We start from the raw sequence: 26,505 nt of genomic DNA, 5'->3' as shown, positions 1-26,505 counted from the left end.
GTCCTGGGATCGCAGGAGCCACAGGGAGCCTGCTTCTCCCTCTGCCTGTGTCTCTGCCTCTCTCTGTGTCTCTCATGAATAAATAAATACAATCTTAAAAAAATTAATAAATGAATTGTAAAGAATGTGGGATTTAGTATTGAGAGTAATCAATAATTTTAATGTCTGGAAAATATATGCAGAATATATCATCTCTAGAATTTTTTCATTATGACTATTATATTCATATATAAAAAAACCTTAAAATTTTTCATATATTCTAATCACTACATCCTTTGAGAAACTTACAATTTTCTCAGGAAAAACAGAATTAACTCATTTAAAAAAATTGCAAGGAAGAACAATTTTCTTTTATCTCATTCACTGTCTTCTAAAAAAGCTGGAGCCAATTATCCCAATTATTTTCTACTTAATCTAGTTGTTTATAATTGTAAAATATTAAAGATAATTTAAAAAATAAAGGATAGAATAATAGATGATATTTTAAAATGACTTCTTTTGTAACTTCATTTTGTTTTGAAATGAACTTTAGTGATTAAGTCTTAGAATATACTATACAGTGATAATAATTAATTCTGCAACTATAAACCCAAGGTGAAAACTTCAAAGATGAAAGTTTGCTGATATAATGAATAAATCATTATATGTATCTTTATGGATGGTGTGTAAGACAATATTTATTTCTTCACTAACCTGTGTAGGAAATATAATGTAAATTAGATTTTTTTTTGATATGTGATTTTTTTTTTAATTTTTATTTATTTATGATAGTCACAGAGAGAGTGAGAGAGAGAGAGAGAGAGAGGCAGAGACATAGGCAGAGGGAGAAGCAGGCTCCATGCACCGGGAGCCCGATGTGGGATTCGATCCCAGGTCTCCAGGATCGCGCCCTGGGCCAAAGGCAGGCGTTAAACCGCTGTGCCACCTAGTGATCCCTGTAAATTAGATTTGAATGCAGTATGTTTAAGGAAAAAAGAAATAAAAAGACATAAAAATAAAATTTGTCCTCCAAATGCAAATTATTTTATGGATTATTGCATGGAAAATTCTTTGTAAACACAGAAAGTGCATGGAAAATTCTTTGTAAACACAGAAAGTGACATAAGTCAACAACAAAATTTAGGTTGCCAACTTTGGTTGTATCTCAAATAAAATGCTCTAAAATGCAAATCTGACTGAATAAACAATATATATACAATTACTATAATGTATCAGTGCCCAGTGTCTTGTCTTAATATACATATTATAAAATGTATTTTATGACTGGATTGGATAAATGTGTTAAATAATTGTCCAATAAAGCAGAATAGGTATCTAACTTCAGTTACCTTAAGTTCTGACTTAGTGAAAATAACAGACTTCCTGAAATATCCTTTGTTATTACATTTTTCATATTTCCAAATACTTAGAAGTTAGTCATATCTGAATTCCAAATTACACAATGGAATGAAAACGTATTTCTTAAAATTATTTCAGCTGTATTCTTGGAATGTAACTTATGCTCTCATTAAAAATACATTTTAATTAGATGACCTCTTTAAAACATTTAATTTTTTTCAATTAGTTGAAATAGCTGATAATTTTCATGGGCTTCCTCAAATCATCTTGTTTTCAAGTTAGTAGCATTAAATAAATATGAATTAAAATATGCTTTTTTAAATTTTACTTCAGAATGCATGTAGTAACATAACTAACAAAATATAAAAGTATATGAATTAATTTTTAAAAATTGAGCCAAAATTGGGATGCCTGGATGGCTCAGTGGTTAAGCTCTGCTTTTGGCTCAGGGCATGATCCTGGAATGGAGTTCAGGGATTGAATCCCACATCGGGGCCCCTGAGGGGGGCCTGCTTCTCCTCCCTCTGCCTGTGTCTCTGCCTCTTTCTCTGTGTCGCTCATGAATAAATAAATATTTTTTTTAATTGAGCCAAAATAATAATAGTTGGAGTATTCAACAAAATATGGAGGCTTTTACCAAAAATTATTTTAGGTATTTATTTACTTGGATTAGTCAAATAGAATATACCTACATTTTGTAAATTTAATATTCACAGGTTAATACCACTCTAGAACTTAGTACAGGATATACACTTTAATGACATAATCTATGATTATTTATGTAACCAAGTAATTATAGTTTGTTGAAAAGATCAGCATAGAATTGCTATTCTGCTAGTAGTCCCATACAAATACAAACTTAGACACCATCTAAATCAGCTTCAACAAAAATGTCTCCACATTGCTCAACAAGACCTATTTTACATTTTTCTATGTTACAGTTCATTTTTTAATTTCTAAAAACGACGCATAAAAACATTTTTGGAACACAAAGGTTGTCATGTAAATTTGTAAATTAAAAAAATATATACCACTGTTTTAATATACCCATACAAACTGAGAGTCTTTTCAAAATAAAATAATATAATATAAATAACATAAAATAAAATGCCATTCTGCCAAATGGTAGTCAAAAAATTAAGGTCTTGGGAACAGACTTTATAAAAATCTAATTAATAAATAATCTAAATCTACTTTTATAAAGTGTCATTCTTTCTGAAAAACTCTCTAAGAAAGCATCTCTAAGATGCATACATTTCTGAAATCCTTCTCATGGAGTTCATAATATTTTTTTACTCTTCTCTTAGCATATCCCTTTTCAACCTCTGTAACATTGCTTCCGCAAGCTTCTCCTCTGCAACACCAAGGATCATTTTTCCAAAGCCCAAGCTATTTATTTATTATAAAAGTGAGAGAACTCTACAACATAACTGGAAATCTGCATCCACTTTAGTTCAAAGAAAAATTGCCATATCCTTTAATTGCTATACATAGATAAAATACAAAGATATAATTGCATACTCCATTTTTAACTGCAACAGTAAACAAAATAAACATGTATACTAAGAATAGTAGGGTTAGAGCGTTAATAAGTAAAAATCCACCACTAAAAACCTGAAGTAGAAATTATTTTTACCCTCTAGTACTGGACTGTCATGGACAAGATCTTGCTTGATTTCTGGCCTTGAAAGCAGGGGGCCTTCCAGGACCAGGTTTGGGGGAGGGAGGTTATATAAAATCACCCCCGGGGGAGGAATTATATTTTAAAAGTAAAAAATCCTATAGGCTATAACTCTTCATCAACTACAACTGTCACAACAGTTTTCACATTATTTGAGAGTTCATTGCAAGGTTGGATATATCTAAAGCACAATTTAGTAACAATGACTCAGGGAAGTAAAGCATAATTATATATGTACAGCATATAAGTTTTAAATCAAATGTCAAATCTTATAAGCTCTTAGAATTTGGAAGCACATTTTCTCCTTAATTATGCCATAGTCCTTTGTCACCTGCCATAAACTCCACATACACTATATGAAATATCCAGAAAAATTTCAAACTCCTTCTAATGGTATGTTTTTTCATTATTACCCAACAGGGACTATATCAAAGGTAACAGAGTACTTAAAATGCCACAAAAGGAACCATAAGATGCCCTAACATATCATGTTACAGCACATATGAAAGGTTTTCTTTTTCCCTTCATGTTTGGAAACGAGACTAGATTGTTCATCCATGATACTCTACCTAAATATGACAGATAAGTCTTAAAAGGATTTCTTTTTTTTTTTTTTTTTTTTGTCTCACAAATGTGTGCTATAAACACCTAAGAGATATTAACCTTAGATCTTGGTCTCCTTTCTACATTATGTTTATATGTTTCTTTGCAGTCTTGGGTGTCACAAGGAGACAGTATTAACACATCAAAAAAGCAAAATGGAATATTCAATTCTAAACAAAAAACTAGTTCTTAATGAGCATAATGTTAATTTGGTAGAAGCTACTGCAATTAAATTCACATTGCTGACTCTTCTATACATTTTCTCAATGAACCAGGAAAGAATAATTCCACCAATATTAAATATAAAAATCTTTTAGCTTTAGATTTCCCTCCATCCAAGTGAAAATTTATGAATTCACACAAATAATGCTTTAAAATAATCTTAAGAATTGATCTTATTCCCCTAAATAGACAAGTCTTGCTAATGTTTTTGGCAACACCTTCTTTATCTTTGTGGGGTTCCCTCCTCCCTTTTTTTAGATATTGGAATGTTTTGGCCACAAGGTTAAGAAAAATTTCCCCATTTATCATGATCTGCCAAGCACAACAGGTCCCCAGACAATGCAGCCTTCTTCCACTTAACAAATTCAGCTCATCTTAGCCATAAGACTTCAAAAGAATTTAGCCACAGGCAAAGATTAGCAATCATTTGTTTTGCAGCATAAACATTAATCATAGTGTAACATGCTCTGGTGTACCTAACATTGTTTGTCTATTAGGTATAACTGATAACTGACCTTTTCAATTTGAATGATAACTAATATAGAGATAATCTGGTTTATTAATGTGTATTTATATAATTTATATGTAATAATTTTAGTAAAAGCTTCTGGTAAAATCTTAGTTTGAAACATATATATAAACTCTAAAAGATATTTTCAGTTAATATATAAAAACTCTCCTAATGTGTCCAAAGGTATCATAGTAACTTAAGGAAAATTGAGAAATCCTTTGACTTTAGAAACAAATTGATAGAATGTAAACAATAAAATGTTAGAGGTAATTTTAAATTGGGCATATGATGTAAATACTTCTGGCATACATCTATAGATTAATCTGAAGATTATTTATATCTGATATAAATACTTCTGGTACTTTTATATTGATTTTTAAAAAGTATACACAGAGCTGTATTTTCTAATTTTGTAAATTTTAAATTATTGATCTCCCATTTAAATGACAACTTTTATAAAGAGGAAATCCTGGGGTGTTGGCATCATTTTTTAAACTAAACTATATACAATAGTAAAAAATATATATATTTGTAGCACTATTTATTTTAATCATATATATTTTACAATTTTTAGCAACATTTTTCAGCTTTAAAATATAGTTTTATATTAAATCCATCTTGCGAACCATTGTTATAAAAACCTTATAAATCACCTTTCCTTAGATTTTCATCCTAAAATGAAATTCCTCATTAGCCGAGTTAATAAAACACATTGTGACATATTTTACACACTAAGAAACACAAATTATAGATTCTGAGTAGATTTTCTAACAAATTATTATTATTATTAAAGATTTTATTTCTTTATTCATGAAGACACAGAGAGAGGCAGAGACACAGGCAGAAGGAGAAGCAGGCTCCGGCACAAGGAGTCCTATGTGGGACTGAGTCCCGGGACCAGGATCACACCCTGAGCTGAAGGCAGACTCTCAACTGCTGAGCCACCCAGCTGTCTCTTTTCTAACAAATTAAATTAAATTACATTAACATTTCTTATTACTCGAAAGCTAAGAGCATATGATAAAAGTTTCACATAAAACATTTCACACATACAAATATGTAATAAGAAGAAATTTTCCTATTAACTGTATAAGTTCAAGTAAAAACTAAGCAATTTATTATAAGCCTCTTTTAAATGTAGAACTTGATTCCCTACAAGAAGTGAGATTTATTCAAGTAATTTCATAGGCTTGTGGCCCTAAATCTTTATCTACCATAAGGAATAGAGTACCCTCTGCAGTCTCGAAGCAAAATGGATCCACATAGTGGCTAAACTCAAAGGTTAAAGAGTAAAGGAATCATAGATTAGGTCTATCTGTAGTGAAGGTCTCATTCTAGGTAAACCTAATAAATAATTGAAATATACTTACCATTTTTTCCTCTTTGGCCTCAATTAAAATGGCTTTGTGAGAGCAGGTTCTAAGGACAATTTATCTTGGTTTTCTCAATACACACTTATGAAGTCATCTGGCTTTTGTATTTCTTCAACAGCTGCATTACCTTCAAAATTGGCTGCACCATTTCCCCAAAGCAAAATTTAAGACTGCCCCCAGACACACACAACCAGCTTCCTTCTGCGGGTGGCTGCAAGCTTGAAAAGTCAGATCATACAATTTTGAAAATTCTAACAGTAATTTTTAAGAACTTAGGGGAAGAAAGAGAAAAATCAAAGTAGAGATTTGTAAAATTGACTTTTATGTTTTCCTTTTCCTTCCTCCCTCCTAGCCTCCCTCTCTTCCTCTCTCGCTCTCCCCTCTTCCCCCCTTGCCTCCCTCTTCCTCTTCCTAAGAAGTTATAACACAAAGCATTATAGATCATTGCCGGTTTTGATAAGTAATATTTTAGTAGTTTGGAAAATTTTTGGTGAAAAAACAAGATCTCCGAAAGCAAAATAAGGTAGTGCAACATCACTGTTCAATTAGACAGGATTTCAGAAAATCCTAATTGCAATCCAGGAACAGAGCAGGAAACCAGAGAGTGCCGACTGATGCTCAGTAGACCCTGGAACCCAAACTGGAAAACTTATTGGCTGTGATAATTCAACCTCTCTCTCTTCAAATAGGTTCCCTAAACAATCTCACTGTGGCAATAAATCAGTGGTCACAGACACTTAGGATTAGAGGATATTTTCTCCTCCTGATTTGTGTTTTTCTCACAAGAATAATAAAACAGTATTGAGAACAAAGCTTTCCTTAGTCATCTTAGATGAAAGAAATCTTTTAGATACTGAAATGATTTTGACAATTTACTGCATCTTAGCCCCTTGATGCAGCAAAACAGCAATTCACACTCTTTCTTCATGAGATTCAAAGATACAAAAATATATTTAAATAATCTAAACCAAAACATATTAAAGGCTTCCACATCAAGGTTCTAAACCAAAGTACCACTCAACCGGACATCCAAATGAAGGTAAAACCAATCAGAAAGTTAAGATTTTTTAAAGAAGTTAAACTTGATTTTACTATTAACATTTTAGAAAAAAACTCCCATAAAAATAGGGAAATATTTGTTCTCTTAAAAAAATATAGTCATCATAGAGACGACTACATTTTAAATCTAATGAAAAGTCCAAATTCAGCACAATATTTCAAAGCAAAAAGTATCCAGAAATGAGTCTTTCATTTAAATAGTGTTAATTTTTTTAAATCCTACAGTCAATTTGGGTGTTTTCTCCATATTGACCCACTTGCTCAATTTTATGTACATATTTCTTCTATCATCCTTATGCTAAAACTGTGAAAAATCCAAATTATTTTAACTAACATTTTTCTCTGAGATTGAACTGCCTATATTTAAACGTATGACTTATCATGTAATATAGTAATTATTATAATGTTTCAATCAAAAGCTAAATACAACTTACCTCATTTAAAGTCCCCAAAACCTGAAACTAATTACAGTTTTATTTGGAAGTTTTGTGTGTGCATAAGTGTGTGTGTGTGAAATTCAACAGCCAATAATTTCCACTCTCCAGTGTGAGTAGAATAAAACCCGGTTCGAGTATTAGACAATACTCTGAAAGGTTTATAGTCTCTAACCAACATCAATAGCCTTAAAAACACTGTGCTCTGGCAGGAACCCTCAGGCTCCAGGAGCAGTGTAGTTATTTAGGTTAACTAGGAGGACACCTGGAGAGTAAACACTCTTAGCTCCAGCCAATGTCTCTCCACGCCCTTCTGTTTATAGTAAGATGACTTGCCATCCGAGGTCACTCCCATGGACAGTAACTGTCTTTCAGTGGGCACACATGAAACATACTGCATTTATCCTGATTTCTAGGTTACTAACCTACTGTCCTCACAACTCACTGGTATAGCTATTCAAAGAGTGAAATCCCTGAATTAAATTTTCTAAAATCAAATTTTAATTTCTCTTAAAGCAAAACATCTCTGTAGAAGAAATACCTCTTGACCAGTTAAGGATTGATACTCATTTAAATAAAGATTCATGAAATTGTTACTTGTCCCAAACCAGCATTTTGGTTTTTGTTCCCTTTGGGTTTTGTTTTGTTTTTCAGTCGAGGAAAAAGTCCTGTAAATTTTTACTTTCATTATTACATTTCTCCATTAAGTCCAACATTTTCTCCTTCCCTTGAGCACACACACATATGCTGACAAAATGGGAAGATAATCACAAGCATTTTTATTTAATTCATTTTTTATGTATCTTTGAGGTAGAGGAAGGGGATGATCACAATTATATTTGCACAGAAGTTATCATTTTATGTAAAATGTTTTCTAACACAAAGCCTTTTATGTTTACAAAGGAAGAAGAGAGATATATTAAATTCTAATATAATGAAAACAAAGAGCTAAATTCAAGAGATAAGGGTAATGCAAATTAAGTCCATTCTCTGGAACTGAAGTTCCTTTTCTTTCTCATTTATTAAAAAAAAAAAATTGTTTTCTTTAGAGAAAATGATATGAACTTTCATCCCTTCGCCCTTTAAAAATATGCCCCATAGACCTCAAAAGACTATGCTCATTTGATAAGTTCCTTGTACAATATTTCAATGTAGCATTTATAGGCATTAGGGGAATTACTGCCTCCAATTTGTCTACATAATTCTGGGATGATTTCTTCCATTTTTCTTGATCTTTATACAATGTGGCTCTAAATGCCACAGTGAGGCAAAGCTTTCAAAAGAAAGGCCGATAGCCAATGAGTAAACAGCTCAATCTAAGTGATATGTAGCACGTTTGTTTTGGAGTAGTTTTCATTTTCAAGGGAGGAATTGAGTAAAAAGCCATCACCTACTTCGGGTTTAGGCAGCTCTGCAGAAACCCCAGTGCCCTGGGGAACTGAAGACGGCGCTGTCTTCCCATAGAGCCAGCTCTCATGCTGCTGTAGCTGAGACACTTGATAAGTGTAAACAATCCACCTGCAGCACCTGTTCAGCCCAGGTTTTGATGCCACAATGCTTTCTTGACAGAGAGTTGACTGGCTCTATTAGAGTTAATAAAATGTACTGATCAATTATTTTAGAGACCTCATTTTGACAGATTCAGTTCTTTGTTCCTAGTATGGTTGGACCACTAAAAATTGTCATCTTTGCAGCCAAAGCTTAAGTAATTCTAGATTCTAGAGGACTATGGTATAAATTAGAGTTTTTAATTTCAAAAAGCTATACTTATGAAATGGCTACTTTCTTAAGGGACTGTAGGTCATTCAATATTTTCTAAACTTGGAAGAGCTCAAGAAACATTCATTGAAGCAAAATCTGTGTCCATTCTTGTTACAATAGAGACCCAATGAACTGTACTATCAAAACCCTGAGGAGGACAAAGTAAGTTTTTGAATTTTTTTTTAAAGATTTTACTTATTTATTCATGAGAGACACAGAGAGAGAGAGAGAGGCAGAGACACAGGTAGAGGGAGAAGCAGGCTCCATGCAGGATGATGTGGGACTCGATCCCAGATCTCCATGATCACACCCTGGGCTGAAGGTGGCGCTAAACTGCTGAGCCACCCAGGCTGCCCAGTTCATGAATTAAAGACTGGCTAGAGGTAATCTTTCCCAATCTGGGCATGGGGAGCAGTGAGGAAGAGAGTCAGTGAGCACAGTGTGATGAAAACTTTATAAATAAGGGAACTAGTTCCCTATGAGCATGAAAACAAATGTCATTTGTAGTTAAAACTCTTTAAGAGAACCAAGAACTACAATCTTTCTGATGAAAAATATAACCTTTACCTCAGCTGACATTAGGTCATTAAGGTGTTCCTAAAATCATAAAAGTAATTGTTGTACCATTATTTTACATTGTTTAAACTAAGGAAGAAAATTACATTGATTTTTTTAAAATAATATTTATGAACAGATTGTTGAGGGGCTCTTCCAGCCCTGAGGTACTGCTACCAACTAATTACATGAACTGGAACAAATAGATAAACTGTTCTTCCTTTCTTCTTTTTTTTTTTTTTAAGATTTATTTATTTATTTGAGAGAGAGAGAATGAGAGAGAGAGTGCACAGGAAGAGGGGAGCAGAAGGAAAGGGAGAGTATCTCAAGCAGATCCCCTGCTGAATACTGAGCCCAACTCATAGCTCCATCCAAGAACCTTGAGATCACAACCCAAGCCAAAATCAAGAGTCAGATGTTCAAAGGACTGAACCACCCAGGGACCCCAATAAACTTTCCCTTCTAGGTATCCCTTTCTCCTCCTGTGGAACTAAGATTTCCATCTCTAAGTGTCAATGGAACTTTATTTTTTCAATGCAACCATATATTTTTGAGACTTTACCTATCAAATATATTTCATTTAACCACAATTTTTTCCATCACCCACTCTTAAAATCAAGCAGACAGTTGTCAATCAATGCCAATTATATGAAGTAGCCTGTTAGTACAACTGAGTTAATAAAATAGCCAAAATCAAAGGAACTAGATATCTTTGAAAGCCAGTAGAGGCTTGTTAAGGGTAAATGCTTGATTTCCCTCTTATTCTAAACTACTGAAAATGGCACTTTGACATCAAAACACTCCCTTTCCATGATTTAAGTGCAGTCAGTGAGGACCTGCCCCACATTCTGATAGAAGTGAAACTCTTATGAACCGCTGGTAGCCGATGTATCCCAGCAGTGGCTTGCATCGTGCTGTTGTTGCACTGGTATTTGTCAAATGTGTGAATATCCCCCAAGGTAATATGTGAAATGAGATGAAGTTTACTCAATCTTAACAACAACTCAAAGGTTTAGTAGAAATCACATCATTTTTAAAAGGTTTATTTGAGAGAGAGAGAGAGAGAGAGCGCACGCAGCGGGAGGCGGGGGGAGTACAATGAGGGGCAGAAGGTGGGAGGAAGAGAGAGATTCTCCAGTGGATGGACTCCCAGACAAGTGGAGAGCTGATGGAGGGCTCAATCCCATGACCCTGAAATTGTAACCTAAGCCAAAATTAAGAGTTAGATGCTCAACCAACTGAGTCACCCAGGTGCCCCTCACATAATTCTTTTTTTAAATAATAAAAAAAAAAAAAATCAGGTACTGCTGTTTACAAGTGCATCCTTCACATTTATCCTGAATACCCACTCTCCATAAAATCATAACACAAGGTAGATGCTTTTGGGCTCTTTGTTCTTCCTTTTTTCCCCACTACATGGCATCATTATTTTTGTATGTTGTCAAGTAATCTATCAAGTACCCACCCTCTCCAAAGTTATAAAATACCTCCAGGTTCTTTCATAGCATTTCTTGCCACTTTTCATTAATGTCCGATTCAACATTAAGATAACTTTGTAAGAAGTGTCAAGGAAAGATATTAAAATCAAGAGATAAAACAGAGCCAACATGGGAAAACAAAAGAGAACCAAAAGTACAATCACATAATTCTGACAACCGAAAAATCATAGAGAAGGGAGAGAAAAACAATTTAAAATGTCTGTAGGTACAATAAATTCTCAAATTGCTAGTTTGGAAAAGCCCATATGGAATCAAAACTAAACAGCTACCACAAATTATAACCACCTCCTTAGCTAGGTTACTGATGTGGTATCTATATTAGAATACAAAAACCAATACCTAAGAGCCTATTTTAAAATAAACATTTTGCAAATTATGCCCATGCCATCATAGAACAAATACTATATAGTAATCAATGCAGTAATTATATTTGCCATTTGATTATACTTCCTTCTTTTTCTGTTAAGGCTGTCAAACTCAAGGATATTCAGGAACCAAGCGGGCAATCTGGAGAAGTGAAGGTGGTCAAATGGAGGTGGGGGCTGGCAAAATGCTTGAATATCCCTAAACCGCTCAAATTCTGTACTTCCTCCCTAGATAACTCATGTGTTTTCAAGTCTTAAATGCCATCTGTATGCTGTAGATTTCCAAATTTTCATCACCTCCTGAGATCCATCAACTGGGTTCCAAACTCTTGCATTCTCCAATGTGTATTTCTATATAAATATCTCACAGCCTTATCAAACTTTAATATGTCTAATGCTAAGGCTTTTTTTTTTTTTTTTTTTTTTTAAATTTTTTTTTTTTTTTTATTTATGATAGTCACAGAGAGAGAGAGAGGCAGAGACATAGGCAGAGGGAGAAGCAGGCTCCATGCACCGGGAGCCCGACGTGGGATTCGATCCCGGGTCTCCAGGATCGCGCCCTGGGCCAAAGGCAGACGCCAAACCGCTGCGCCACCCAGGGATCCCCGCTAAGGCTCTTTACTACTCCACCAATCCTATCTTTATTGTCCAATATTCTCCATATAAATAAAGCCAGAAACTAGAGTCACTGGGTCCTCCTTTTCCTCAAATTCTGTATCTAAATTCATCTATGCAGCAGAATTAGACCAACCTGAAGAATTAACCTCAACCTTGTCCCCTAGAGTACTAGGCCAAATCAACTGAATAAATCTCATAAACTATTAAAGTCAACCTTTAAGAAAGCCAAGTGGCTTTACCCTTAAGTTTCTGTAGTGACCTTTCCACCTAGTTTTCAGATATCAAGGAGCCCTACAATAGGAACTCTGGGGCAATTCTTAACATCCTTAACAACCCTGGCCAGTGATTTGAGCCTGGGCTGAATACCACCAGGATCAAGATGGTATTACTGATCACTTCAGCTAAAATCAGGAACAAGTTTCATACCACCTTTTCTAAATGGAGACAGAGGTAACAGTCCACAGGGCACACATAAATAATGAGTCAGTTACCCCTCCATAAAACTTCCCTGAGTGAACAAGAGTAGCTTCATTTTGGATAGAGCTCCACATCTGGCAAGTATATGATCTACAATCCTTAAATACTTGAATGTCTCTCATAACATCCCTAACATAAAAGTCTTCCAAACAAGTACAGCTATAAGATGTACATAAAGCCCCCAGAAAGAAAGTGTTTTTTATAACATTTAGCACCCCACAAGTAGGATCCATATCAGTTGGTGAGATATATGTGGATGGTGCCTCTAATGTGGATTCTAGGTCTTAAGATTCCCAGTTCAGTTCCAATAACTGAGTTCAGTTTTGGCAATGAGTCAGTTCAATCTCTATTTGTCCACACCACTAACCGGTGGCATTTATTTGTCACATGGAATGAATAATAGCTATGGAAAAGATGGGGATGGCATCTAAATGTGTTCATACATTTTTTGCATGAGGGGTGGAGGGGCTGAGCCACCTTCTTCTGTTGTCCATAAGACTCCTTGGTCAAGTAAGGGCAAATGGTACTCAAACCACGTCAGAGCCATCTAGCAGGGGATAGCAGAGCCAAAAGTCACTTAAATTTAGGGTGCTTCTAACAGTATGAGAGAGCCACACTAGGGCAGTTTCCTTCAAGAAGAAGGTTCCAAGAATGTCTATGAAAGATCAAAAACATCATTAATGTTTTTTTGAATACTGCACCTCCCAGGTCTAAAGTTTCCTATCCACAGATTCAGTCATTGCTTTTCCTCCATACCATAAAATCATGTCATGTTCCAGCAGTCACTACTTTATCCTTTTCTAATCATCCCATACTTTCTGGATATCTTTTATCCAGAAAGGTCAAGAGCAAGAGGATCAGGCTATTTTTAGAAAACTTATAGAGGTCATCAAGGGAGATTTCAGTATCTAGGGAAGATCAGTGAGCAGCTCAAGTGATCAATATCATTATAATCAAGATGATTCAATGTAACAAGAAATTTCAAGTGGCTGAACCAATATAAATATGAATCCTCTCTTTCCCCTTTTGACCATGCTGCCACCCAGAGGGTAGACCAAACAGGATGATCTGGGGTAGCTCTTAGGAGAAAGAAAGACTCATCATCTAGGGATAGTCAGGATGGTATCCCAAATCTTCAAAATATGAAATTTGAAACCTTTTACCCCTTCAATCCTTATCGTAATTGAGGAAGTGGTCAAGACATGATTCAAAACTGGGACCAGCTAGATTCAGCAACCAAAGTGTTTTACTAATATATATGGACCAGAGAAGGTCAGAGAGTTATATATCTTTTGAGTTGACTTTACGGAGGCTGTTCCAATGTTCAACAATACAAAATGCTTGTGGATGACAGGGAGCACAGAAGGGCCACTGGATACCTTGCCTATCAGCCCTGGTTTCTGCGATAGAAGGTACACCACTGTCAGACTTATCTAGATTAATTTCAAGGGCCACGATAGTGTGGCTGAAGTTGGCTGATTAGAACAGACCAGCAAAGCCATAACCTGGAAAACTGTCCACAGCAGTGAGGTACCATCGACATCCCAAGAGGAGGTCCAATGCACCCAATCTGTCAGGAATGGCAGGGATAAACCACTGTAAGATGTGTCTCCCCACCATCTCACTGAGACAAACAAGTCATCTGTTAGCATGAGTCATCAGTATTCCACACCAGTCACTCCACATGGAAGCTGAGTGCTTCACCTCCTACTCAGTCTTTGGCTATGGGTCTGCTGCATGTTCAGTACTGTAATGAATCTAGGCAGCAATGGCAAAAGTCTGGTGCAAACTGAACCAGCAGCTTGATTCCAGTTGGTTCTTATCAGAGAGTAGGCCCTTACCTTAAAGGTCTTCATGAATGACTCTGACAGCTTAACCATTTCCATCACTTGTGGCCCCCCAGAGGATTTTTTTTTTTAAAGATTTTATGTATTTATACATGAGACACACACAGAGAGAGAGAGAGAGAGAGAGAGAGGCAGAGACATAGGCAGAGAGAGAAGCAGGCTCCATGCAGGGAGCTTGATGTGGGACTCAATCCTGGGACTCCAGGATCATGCTCTGGGCCAAAGGCAGGTGCTCAACCACTGAGCCACCCAGGCATCCCCAGAGGATGTTTTGAATCTGCCTGTTGGTAGTTTTTCAAGTGGCAAACCCCACAAATACATCATTGACAACACTCCTGGAGACAGTAACTATGCAACAAGATTCATCAAAAGGAATATTGGCCAGCACTAGGAGAATTGCCTTGAATTCTGCACACTGAGAGAGACAATATCCATTCTATGCATAGCTGATGGTGAGCTGAACAGTCACTGCAGCCCAAGCCTAACCAAATAAGGTTTTAACCTCACCAATCCATCAGCAAACAAGAAAGCCCAGGAATTTAAAGGAACCTTCTGTGAGTCAGGAGATAAAAGTTTTCCCTAAAGGGAGAGCTGTCATTTTTTCAAGGGAAATTAAGATGCTTCTGATATCAAGCTGGTTGCATTCCTGACCGTATCATTTCCATTGATATAGGCCTGCTGGGCCCTTCTTATCCCATTACTCACTAAGTATGAACCGATATACTCCAAAGTGTAAATATCAGATGGAAGAGTCACAAGGCCTCCATGGGCCAGGCATTCAGTTGGACTCAAAAGAAGTATACCTGGTATCTATATCAGGGATATGGGGAAACCAGAAGTGGTACAACCCCATGAAAGTTGCTTCTCAGAAATCTCCCCAAGGGGGAAAAACTTCCTTATAGCAGCCCACTGCAAGAACTCTAAGACCCTCCACTGTTTCCTCCTGGACCTACGATTGGTATGACAGACGGCAGGAGGGACAGGCCATAAAATGGACCAGGCTTTGCCATTTTAAACAAGTATTATACACCCCACACTTTCATATTTTGAGTGAACCACCAAAGTTCTAGTCATTTGCTTGGTTATTACCCATATAGTTTCAAATTTCCCTCATTTCATGCTTAGGCCATGGAATTAAACTATTGTCTGGAGAGGGTCAGAGGCCTCCTCCAGACCAGGATGGGTCATTATACTATTTGTCACAATGGGGTGGATTTGAAGCTTCCCCTGAGATTGATGAGGAAGTCCCCATGCCTCAAATAGGGTGACATACAAGCAGGGTATCTTTCAGCAACTGACGCTGAACCTACATTATAACTACCTCACTAATCCATCCTCATTAACTGGCCATAAAATGGAGGACCGTTTTTTCCCTAATTGACCAAATAAGTTGGTCAAAATGTTCACTAATAATGTCCATAGATTTCCCTGAAATCCCTTTGACTGCCCATGAAGTCCTTATCTTTTCTCTTTCATAAAGCCTTGTCTCTATCTACATCCCCACCTCATCACTAAAACTGCCCAAAATTGTGGAGGGTCTGGGGTTTTACCCTATTTACAAGCTAATAAGTTAGCCTGTCACAATTTCACAGAGGCTGGCAGAGTATACAAGACTTCTAGGTCAGATACCAAGGACTCTATATTCACAGAAATAGTGGAAGGCAAAATATCATCATTTCTTAATAGAGTTCCTGAATTCCAATTTCTACAGGTTCCAGTTCCAGGACATCAGGACATGCAATGGGCTGCAATTACAGCTAAAACAACTCTGTGCTTATGGAGCCCAAATCTTTTATAATGGGCAATAAACATGCTACTCTCTGCTACAGAGGAATGAGTTTTATTTTATAGGCAAATATTTCCAAACTAAAATCAACTCAGCAATGAGGAATAATTATACATTACTACCTGGTCTATTAAACAAAATATTGTAAGATACACAATTTTGGTCCCAACCACCTGCCTCAATTATCTAATATTGAAACCTCACAACTTCTACCAGGAAACAAGGGCCAAACAAGAGTCAGACTTTGCTTCCTAACAGTCAGAAAAAATAACAAAGTTTATACACCTGTGTTCATGGATTATATTAGTATAGGACAGTCCAATGGACTCTTACTCAGAGGCTATTAAATATTACTTTACACATGCCTTAGAAACTAAATATTTAATTTCTACATTGCAGCTCCTTTAAAAAAAAAAGGAAGGAAGGAAGGAAAAAAGAATAGCTCACATCAAATGAAAGTAATCCAATAGAGAAAACAGAAAACTATGATTCCAAAGTAAGAATCCAAAAGACATTTATGTAAGTACAACTGGCCTTCCATACTCCAACTGCCTCTTAGTGTTTCAGTTCATTAAATGATTGCACAATGATGACCTTGGGCAGCAGGAAAATATGAAAATGTTCAGCAAGGAGATCTTCACAGCAGAAAGAGCCCAGGACTAGGTGTCAGAGGCTGGAGCTCTCATCTAACCTGCTGGCAAAGTAACCTTGGGTGAGTCTTCCTCCTTCAATCACAGAATCACAGTGCCTATATTTGTCAAACAAAAAACCCAATGTCTTATGTATCTCAGCTGGTTGCCTTAAGCTATTTTCTATAATGTGCTTTGTAAACTATACAGTTGTCTCCCTAATTCTTATGTCTGACAATTCTTCTCCATGACACTGTATGCCAGCCACCGTGGACTTCCGTCAGTTTCTCAAAAAAAAAAAAAAAAAAAAAAGATTCTTTCTCCTACCAAGGCCTCTCATTCATATTTCCAGCCCCAAGGTGCTCTCGCTCCATTCTGTAAGACTGGCTGTCTCTTACCCTTCAGGCCTCAGCTTAAACTTCATTTTCTCAAAGATATCTTTTTCAATCACTCCATCTAAAAGCAGTTTTGCCCTATCCTCTCTTGTAGTATACTCTCATTTTCCTTCTTAGTGCTTATCACAATCTGCAGGTGTGTGGGTGCATTTTCATCTAATGTCCATCTCCCTACTAGTTCATAGACTGCAAAAACTGGACCTATGTCTGTTTTTCCTTCAGTTTATATAGAGGGCCTGGTGGAGTGCACAACATAGGATAGCCATCTACAAAACTTTGTTAACGACGGACTGAATGAATATGTTAATGTAAGGCCACATTGTGCATTTTAAGAAGCAAATATATGTGAAATTATTTTTAGAAAAATGCTCAATCAAAACAATCCAACTAGAAAAAAGTCTGGCCTTTAAATGGGTAAAAATTAGGATATCTGAAAAAATAATGAAAATGGATGATTCCTTTCCACTGTGGGTTTCATGTAGAAGTACTCTAGAGATGCATTTTCCAGTTCAAAAACAAGACAGAGTTTTTTAGAATCACCTACTCATGCTCTCCTTTGATCCTGTGAGATGGTTGTTATCTTGATTTCACAGAAAAAAAATAATTGAAAATTTAGATATTTAGTAATTTTCTCATGGTCACAATAATAATATTCAAATTCATTCAAATTCAAATTCAAATTCGGGTTCTTTGATACAAGTCCAGTACCCTCCAGTGTACTATGCTACTTCTGCTTTAAGGAGATGGCTCTGTTCAAAGGATTAGGTACAAACATTTTGGTTTCTTACTATCAAATTAATTTCAGACCAGTGACTTTTGCTGTGTTGAAGCAAGAACTTCAATAAAGTTACCAGTAAATCAACAGAAGCAATGAAGTTATCAGGGGTTCACCTCAGGGTTTGTTTTACCTTTAACATTTGCTTTTATTCAAACCATACTGAGAGGAAAATATCATGTAGTAGCAAGACTTAATATTTCGGGCAAACTGGGCCTAATGATATATATGGAAAATCTACACAATTATGTATATATACATACACACGTGCAATATAATTATTGGTCTTAAATATATAAATACATAAAAAATATAAAATATATAAATATCATACACACACTATTGTCCATCAAATAACAGTAAGCCCTACCATAGTACAAAATCTGTGCCCCATGCAAAATTATCAGAAAGACTCTTATACTCTTGTCTTACTTACAAAACAAACAACCCCAGTGATGAAAAGCTCCATTTTGTGTGAATGCATCCTAAGAGAAATAAGTGTTAATAAGAAAACAGCTGCTTCTGCATAACAGGGTTCTGTGCCTTTGAAAACTACTGGAAAAGAGTTTAGATTTTTCGGTATGACATGGATGGGGGGGGTGTGGATTTATGTCAACATTTATGTCAAATGTACAGGGTAAGACATTGGGAGGTATTTTAGGAATTCTCCAAATGATTTCTTCAGTTCAAAAATTATTTTATTAGATATTAGACAGATCAGGTACTATCATTTAATTAGGTTGGAAAGAAGTTACATCTATAAAATTCATTTTCCTACCTTAACGTTCAGATATTTCTGCAAAATAGGTCTTAGAAGACTACTAAAGTCCTCCCTTTTATTTACTAGGAACTGAAAATGGTAGAGTATATATGTAAACAGAAGACTAGTTAATTTTTTCTGCTCTTTCATAATAGGCAATAAACTCTTAAAGTAGGATTATCTCCACTCAGAAAGGCTCAGTTTAGCCAAAATAGAAAAAAATGAGAAATAAGACTACTTAAAAGCTAGGGCCATTACATGTAGTGTAACTATAAATATACAGAAAAAAAAATAACTTTTTTAAAATTTAGCTTTCAAGTTTATCATGAATTATAAATGAAAATAACTATTTCATCCCAATTCTGGTTTAAATAAATGATTGAGTCTAAATATCTGAGAGAAAAACTGCCTGATTCTTTTTATTTTTTATTTTTTTTTATTTTTTAACTGCCTGATTCTAATTAAAAGTTTGGGACTAATTTCTCCTAAACTACTCCATTACCCATTAGTTCTAAGAATAGATATTTAAGTTGACTACTATATAAGTTTACTATATTCTCATACATTTTCCTATTAGTTACTATGATGCTAAAACACAATAGAGCTCTTACATTTAAAAAACTCACTGGATTAACTGATATTCATCATTCTTTTTAAAAAATTTTTAAGTTTTTATTTAAATCCTAGTTAGTTAACATATAATGTAATACTGGTTTCAGGAGTAGAATTTAGTGATTCACCACTTATATATAACACCCAGAGCTCATCACAAGTGCCCTCCATTCTGAATAGTGCTCTGACACTTTGAATGCTAATGGATGGTAGGCTATTCTTCAGCAAGATCATTCTCAAAGCTCTTTCACATTCATTATATCATCTGGTCTTCATACTATCAAAATAGCTGGCTTTATAACAATAGCTAACATTTCTAAACCTGAAACTGAGCAAGCATCACTATGACCTCAGCAGCGGTCAACTCCCACTATCCTCTGTACAGCTTTTATGGTAACAGTTATGAACAGTAAATAATAACCTCAGAAATAAAAAGATTTTATGAAAAGTACTATAGAGAGTTCTGGTCAAGCACTGATTTCCCTAACGTCATCATTAACTATCATCAACATATGTATCAATACAACTTGAGTCAAACATTTTTAATAATACACATGTATTATTCCATTTGAGTGAAAAACTACAAATAGGTGGTATGACTCTTGACTTTAAGGTTGACAGTATGTGTTATCAACTGAATGTTTCCAAATTCATATGCTGAAGCCCTAACCTCCAATGGGATGGTATCTGCAGGTGGGGCCTTTCAAAGGTAAGAAGGTTAGATGAAATCCTAAGGGGGGATTAATGCCTTTACAAAAAGGAACACCAAAAAAAATAAAAAAATAAAAATAAATAAATAAATAAATAAATAAATAATAAAAAAAAAATAAAAAAAAAAAAAGGAACACCAGCAAGTTTGCTGTCTATCTCTCCACAATGGGAGGATATGGGGAGAAGGCAGCTATCTACAAGCCAGGAAGAGAGCTCTCACCAGCAACCAACCATGCTGGCACCTTGATCCTGGACTTGCCAACCTATAGAATTACGAGAAATCAATTACTATTGTTTAAGCTACTGGTCTATATTTGTTATGGCAGCTCCAGCTAAGACAATATGAAACTGTATAATATAATCATACTGATAATTATTTTTCTAATAAAAGTGTGCTATTTATTTATTTATTTACATTTTTACATTCAAAAATCTGGATTCTTACAGTATATAATATTAAAAAAATCAACATAGGAAGCTTAATATTTGAATTTAAATAATGACATAAAGCTATTTAGAGACCTTACCCAATTACTTATACAGTCATCACTGAGGAAAAAGCCATCAAGAGTAAGCGTAGGACTGGGTTCATCCCCAGGAAATGGTAATTATTAAAGAACTCTTTTTCAACATGATCTGTCTGAACTCTATTAGAATGTCCATGGACTCAAAAGATAGATTTGGTATTCTACTATCCAAAAACTGCAGCAGTAGTCTTTTATTTTTTTTTATTTTTTTTTTTTTTTTGCAGCAGTAGTCTTAATGAGAAACTGATCATACTCAACAAAATTTAGGTTCTACAGACAAGCCTTGTTTCTGTGATTTCCCATAAACCTCCATGTGAATTAAAAACAAAAGCAAAACAAAACTACATCTTAACCAATTTTCAATGGATCTGAGTCATATCTTCATACAGAAGCTGAAAGCCTTCATAAACAGAAATAAACTTTCTCATATTTTTTCTCTTAGCATAACTTTTAATAAACTGAAGAACTCTAGATCCCTTCTTCCCCTAAACTATTCTTTAACTATCAAGTATTCTTGTTACAGAAGTCCTACCAGAAATGACCCTAAGAAATTTATAGGAATCCTTGTAAGAATTTTGACAGAAAAAGGGCAGTATAAACTGATTAAAAAGAGCACACACTTTGGAATTAGAAGTAGAGAATCAAGTTCCATCTCTGCTGCTTACCAATAATGTGAGATTTTTAATCAGAAATATTAAGATAAAATAACAGTACCTGAGTCATTCTGCTCAATAAATATGGTGATGAACCTGGAGTATATGGCACAGTATAAACACTAAAGAAACATGAGTTCATCTTGATCATCTTCCTCTATTATGACTATCATTAACACCATGACTTTTTAATCTACCACTACCACTACCACTACTACCTATAACAATAACTGTTATTATTACTGGTGGTTTGTTCAGTACTGGAAATATTACAGCTTTACCTCTCTGAAACTTATGGTTATACAAAGTTTATTCAAAGATTCAGGTAACATTTTGTTACTGAAGCAGCAGCCAAGGATTTATAAAGCATATATAACTGTGCCTTGAATATTATCAACATCATAAAGTTATGATGGCTGCAATTTTCCTTAAAATACTATAGCACATAAAATGTACTACCTATCATGTGCAGGTTACTTAGATTAAGTGATGATTTAGGTTATTGTAAGCATTTCATAAAAAAATGCAACAGCACCTCACATTCTGTGAGGCGGCTACTAAGTCTTCTGGTATCTGTATATTCATCAACAACTAACACTCTGAAAATGAGAATATTTAATGTCAGAAGTGGGTTTTCACTGATGAAAACAATAGCTTCTTCACTAGCACTGTGAACGTGAACAAGATTGTTAACACAGATGAGAATAAACTATTCAAAATAAGTGTTCACTAAAATATTTTAGCAACACTTCCCACTCTTGCATAAATTGAGTATAGAAATCAGAGAGGCCTGCAGCCTTTGCTTTTAAGATGTCTTTGACTAACTCTTTGAGAAATCTTAAGCTCAGACATGAACCATAGAAGACTGATTGTCTGATACGGGCCAGTAAGGTGAGAGAATCCTGATTTTGGAATTTTGACATTTCTATCAACTGCAGCTTCCATACCAGGTGGTGGCCACAACACTTAAAGTCATAGAGCTAGAACTTTTCTGAGCCTAGAGAACAAACTATAGAAGCAGGTTTTTTTGTGTTTGCTTGCTAATAAACATTTAATGAACTTTTTTTTTTAAGAGACTCTTTTTTTTTTTTTTTTTTTTTTAATGATAGTCACAGAGAGAGGCAGAGACACAGGCAGAGGGAGAAGCAGGCTCCATGCACCGGGAGCCCGACGTGGGATTCGATCCCGGGTCTCCAGGATCGCGCCCTGGGCCAAAGGCAGGCGCCAAACCGCTGCGCCACCCAGGGATCCCCATTTAATGAACTTTTATACAGAAGGCAGAATCTGGCTGAGACGTCATTCATTTTTTTTATTCAGGAGCAAGGTTTGAAGGGAAGAGTGGATAACCTTCACTCATCTCAACACTAACTCCTAACAGAACTAAAGAACTGTAATTTCACTATATATCCCACACAGAAGGGCAGGTACATTCACACACCAGTGCTCCTCCCTGGGAAGATGTTAGAAATAGAATACTGATTAACAAATACTTGAGAAATTATGTAAACTTGAAATAGAGAAATGAATGAATAACAACAACATTATTATCTATTATTCAGGAAAATTCTCTCCATTGTTACAGAAATAAACATTCTCTATAAGACTCTTCCTTTTATTAAACTTGGCTTCAACTTTATCTTTCTCTTTCTCCTTTCAATGCAGCTGCAATTCCGACCCCATGATCATCAAGTTTTGTAAATTAAGTCACATTCATTACTTATATTCATTAGTTATAAATCTCCAAACGTTTTCTTTTCCATCCGTTTTCATTTCTATTTATTGATGAAACAGTATTAAAGAACTTTTTAAAAGAAAAAATACTCCCACTATTCTGTCAGAAAAGCTATTGACATTATGCAACTTTTCTAGATTCCCTGAAGTTATCTTCCACATATCTATATTATATTTATATGTTTATATGACATTTTAAACCACCTATGTATATGATATGAAATAAATACAAATCATAATGCACATGAACGTACTGCATAGTTTCCTTCATTTAATATTAGGTATATTATTTAAAAATATTTCTATGTTGTTTCATTCTTATCTTTTTAAACTCCAGACTATTCACCATAATAAAAAAAAAATCTCAATACAAACTTCCTTTTGAACAAGAGTTGATGGGTCATTCCCATGGCAGCCACTGAATTGTGAGATTATTTTATCAATGTTAGCCAAATTAGAACACATTTTGTACACAAAACAGTGCTTAAAGTACATAAACTATTGAAACTGTAGGGCTAATTGCAATTCTTTTTTAGCAACAAAAATATAGATAAAAGTCAAATGTACATTTAGAAAGCATTTGGCTCTGGGTGATAATGATGGGTCAATGTAGGTTCATCACTTCTTATCAAAAGTGTCACCATGGCATGGATGTGGGAAGCTATGCATATGCAGGGATAGGGAGGATATGGACACCTTCTCTAAATGCCACTCAGTTTTGCTGTAAATCGCTCTAAAAAATAAACTACAGATGCTTTAAAAAATAAAGTTCATTAATTAAAAAAATATTTGTTTGGCAGCCTTCAAAAAGATTAAGCTGTAAAGTTTCTGATATTAAAAAATTTAGATCTATAGCTCAAGAACAAATACTAAGTAATAAAGTAGGGATTCAATAAACATTATTTTTGTTCTGTTATTTTTGTCTTTAACACAGCATTAAGTTTTGCCATTTCTTTAAATTCTTCTTCATGACTGGTTTAAAAATAATCTCAGATGGGTGAGGGCAGTAGGCAGAGGGTTGGACAGACAAATTTGGTATCTGTTGCTGACCATTAAAGACGCATGATGGGCCTAAGAATTCATTTGGGTCCTTTCTCTACTTTTGTATATATTCAGAATTTTCTATGAAAATCATTATTTAAAAAAAATCTCGCATACACATCTGCTCCTGACCATGTAAAAGAACTTGTATCAGACTCTCCCCACCTCTCCATAATAAAACTAAAAATCCAGATAAAATACATAAAATGATTGGTTTTAGACATTAGGCAAAGTCAACAGAGAAATCCAGCAAAGGAGGAAAATAAAGAGTGAGCACTACAACAGTAACAGTTTTCTGTTTAGAATCATTTTTTTGGATTGTGAGGCAAGGAAGGGATACTTAGGTAAGAAATCAGCTATCAGAGTTCTGGAAGGTTAAGAAATCTGAATTTCATGGGGTAGGGTATTGGGGATAACAGACAGAGAGCTCTAGAAATATGCATGGAGCCCCTTTATGTAGTTATCAAAACTAAATTGCACACGCATAAGTTTGAAATTCCACATGACAGGTCAAAAAAAAATGACCAATGAGCTCTAGTCTTAACAATATGCAGAATTCACAGCGAACTAGAGGACACTTGCATGGTATCCAGCTGGCACAGAAAGACCTCAGTGAATGTCTGGGACATTCTGATGAGACTCTGAAAGTATGTGCCTTAATGGCAAGGCAAAGCTAACACTAGATTAGAGATACGATAGACTTACCTAACAATACTTAAAAACAAGCTCTAAAATTCAAGCTGACTTGGAAATTAACTAATGGCTTTCTAAACTAGGGTTTAACAGCCCATATAGGAAGACAATAAAACCCGGGTCCTCAGCAATGTAACACATCCATTATGTTTAGCATCCCATAAAACGCTACTGGCCATGAAAAGAAAATATAACCAGGAGAAAAACCAGTCATTAGAAATGTAAATAGAAGTGCCAAAGACAATATAATTTGGAGAAATCGATATTAAAACTATATGCTTTGAGAATTTAAATGAAAAAAAGGAATACAATACAAAAATCAGTTGTGTAAAAAATTACAAAATGGAGCTTCTCAAGCTAAAAACATAGAGTATTTCAAATGAAAATAAAGTCAGTGGATTAGATTAATAGATTTGGCACTGATATAGAGGAGGTCAGCAAACTAGTGAACATAGCAAACTAAAACACAGAAAGAGAAATAAATATTTTTTTTAAAAAAAGAAACAGAGTCACAGTGACTTGTGGGGCAATATTAAGCAATCAAACACATATAAATGAGGTGGGAGGGAGCAAAAAATGTTTGCATAAAAATGTTAAAACTTTTCCAAATTTGGTAAAAATAAGATTTTAGAAGTAACTCCTCCTTAACTAATACCTTTAATCACAAGCTGGGAGAAAATATTACCAATTCCTGCATTTGACGAAAGACTTGCATCCAGAATATGTGTAAAGAACTCTTACTATCCAAAAATAAAAAATCCAATAATAAATGGGCAAAGGAGCCAACCATACACTTCACACACACACACACACACACACACACACACACACACACACAAAAGATACACAATGGTCAATATCACCTGCAATGATGCTCCACATCATTACCACCAGGGAATTGCTAATGAAAAATACAAGGAGCTATCACTACACACCCAGCAGAAAAGTTAAAATTCTTAAGACAATGTCTGTCTGTATTGGTAAGAAGGTAGAACATGTGGAACTCTTAGACATTGTTGGTAAGAATATAAGATGGTAAAACCATTTCATAAAATAGTTTGGCAGATCTGTAGAAGCGTAAATAGACATTTACCATATGACCTAACAATTCTACTCCTAAGTATTTGCCCAAGAAAAATAAAACCATATATTCTCACAAGGATTTGCATATGAATGCTCATAGCTTATAGATATAGCCCCCCCAAACCTACAAACAAGCTAAATGTTCACCAGCTGCTGAATGGATAAACAATGTGGTATAGCCACACAATTAGATATTATGCCAGCAAAGAAAAGAACAAATTACTGATGCCCACAAGAATTTGGTGAAGTTCCAGAGCATCATGCTAAGAGAAAGAAGCCAAACAAAAAGATACCACACTTTTTGAATGCATTCAGATGAAATTCTAGAAAAGGTACAACTAATCTATAGTTACAAAGAGATAAATGGTTGCCTGGGCCTGGGGGTGGTGGATTTTTTACTGCAAAGAGGAATGAGGAACTTCTTGGAGTGAAAGAAGTACTCTATAGTTTGATTATGGTGGCAATCACATGGCTGTACACATTTGTTACAACACACCAAACACTATCTTTAAAATGCATGCACTTTATTGTAGGTAACTTGTATCTCAATAAATTTTATTTTAAAAAAATCTCCTTCAGATTCAGCCCTTCTCCATTAAATTTCTCTCTACCTGCACAATGACAATTCTAGTCCAGGACAGAATATTTTACCTTCTTTGCTGAAGAAGGTAAGCCTTCTCTATGCTCTCCCTTCTATATTTGAACTGCCACAACTCATCTACATGCAAAAGTGCTTTAAAACACTGTTCTTCAAACTGCAGGTTGT

At 35.0% G+C, this 26,505-nt stretch overlaps 1 protein-coding gene and 1 long non-coding RNA gene across 10 annotated transcripts in view; one reads left to right on the top strand and one right to left on the bottom strand.

Moving 5' to 3' along the window:
- LOC112644148 (uncharacterized) overlaps positions 1-11,804 on the top strand; it is a 28,721-nt gene extending 16,917 nt beyond the window's left edge. Inside the window, exon 4 of the long non-coding RNA XR_004810169.2 lies at positions 11,504-11,804. This is a non-coding gene — a long non-coding RNA (uncharacterized LOC112644148). The remainder of the gene's footprint in view (positions 1-11,503) is intronic.
- EYA4 (EYA transcriptional coactivator and phosphatase 4) overlaps positions 1-26,505 on the bottom strand; it is a 306,395-nt gene that overhangs the window by 138,229 nt on the left and 141,661 nt on the right. The window lies entirely within an intron of this gene.

Source organism: Canis lupus, chromosome 1 (genome assembly GCF_003254725.2).
Source record: "Canis lupus dingo isolate Sandy chromosome 1, ASM325472v2, whole genome shotgun sequence".
Classification (NCBI taxonomy): Eukaryota; Metazoa; Chordata; class Mammalia; order Carnivora; family Canidae; genus Canis; species Canis lupus.
The sequence above is the reverse complement of the archived record's forward strand: the minus strand, read 5'-3'. Positions and strand labels throughout refer to the sequence as shown.